Source organism: Lepus europaeus, chromosome 2 (genome assembly GCF_033115175.1).
Source record: "Lepus europaeus isolate LE1 chromosome 2, mLepTim1.pri, whole genome shotgun sequence".
NCBI classification, from domain to species: domain Eukaryota; kingdom Metazoa; phylum Chordata; class Mammalia; order Lagomorpha; family Leporidae; genus Lepus; species Lepus europaeus.
The window spans coordinates 151,609,509-151,610,890 of record NC_084828.1 but is presented as its reverse complement, the minus strand read 5'-3'; the positions used below and the strand labels follow the sequence as shown (position 1 = coordinate 151,610,890).

The 1,382-nt window shown below is 45.9% G+C and overlaps 1 pseudogene; it reads left to right on the top strand.

Moving 5' to 3' along the window:
• The first annotated feature begins 408 nt into the window (after nt 1-408).
• Nucleotides 409-671, top strand: LOC133749774 (small EDRK-rich factor 2-like; annotated as a pseudogene).
• Nucleotides 672-1,382: the final 711 nt, after the last annotated feature.

Genomic DNA, 1,382 nt, shown 5'->3' with positions numbered 1-1,382 from the left:
GGAAGAGGAGCAACCGGGACAGAATCGGCACCCCGGCTGGGACTAGAACCTGGTGTGCCGGCGCCGCAGGAGGAGGATTAGCCTGTTGAGCTGCGGCGCCGGCCCCACTCTTAATTTTTATGAAGATCTATTTTTCAGTTTATATAATGATCATATAGCTAACCCTACACAAGTAAAAGAGTTCAACAGATAATTTGCAGGAAAAAAAAACCCCACTGTTCTTCATTGAAAGAGACAAGAGCTGTAAACAATCATCAATTCTCAAAATGTCTATTTCACTCCAATACATTACATTTCAGGTTCTCTATTAGTTACCTCAGATCAGGGAAAACATATGATATCTGTCTTTTGGGGTCTGGCTTATTTCACTAAATAGAATGGTTTCCTGGGAGCCGCTGCCGTCGCGGTAACCAGCGTGAACTCGCCCGCCAGAAGAATATGAAAAAGCAAAGCGACTCAGTTAAGGGAAAGCGCCGAGATGACGGGCTTTCTGCTGCCGCCGCAAGCAGAGGGACTCGGAGATCATGCAGCAGAAGCAGAAAAAGGCAAACGAGAAGGAGGAGGAACCCAAGTAGCTTTGTGGCTTCGTGTCCAACCCTCTTGCCCTTCGCCTGTGTGCCTGGAGCCGGTCCCACCATGCTCGCGTTTCCTCCTGTAGTGCTCACAGGCCCCAGCACCGATGGCATTCCCTTTGCCCTGAGTCTGCAGCGGGTCCCTTTTGTGCTTCTTCCCCTCAGGTAGCCTCTCTCCCCCTGGGCCACTCCTGGGGGTGAGAGGGTTACCTCTTCCCAGTGTTTTTTATTCCTGTGGGGCACACCCCAAAGTATTAAAAGTAGCTTTGTAAAAAAAAAAAAAAAAGAATGGTTTCCTGTTGTGTCTACCTTGTTGCGAAAAACAGGATTTCACTTTTTTTTTTTTTACAGCTGAGTAGTACTCCATAGTGTATATAGTGTATATATACCATAATTTCTTTATTCAGCCAATTAGCCAATTGTTGGTGGACATTTGGGTTGATTCCATGTCTTAGCTATTGTGTATTGGGCTGCAATGAACATGGAGGTACAAATAACTCTTTTATATGCTGATTTCTTTTGGATTGGGTAAATTCCCAGGAATGGAATGGCTGGGTTATATGGTAGGTTTATATTCAGATTTCTGAGGTATCTCTCTACTGTCTTCCACAGTGGCTGCACCAGTTTACATTCCCATCAACAGTGGATCAGGGTATCTTTCTCCCCACATCCTCAACAGCATTTGGCACTTGTTGATTTCTGTATGAGAGCCATTCTAACTGGAATGAGGTGAAACCTCACTATGGTTTTGGTTTGCATTTCCCTGACAGCTAGTGATCCTGAGCATCCTTTCCCTCTCCCTCTCCCTCT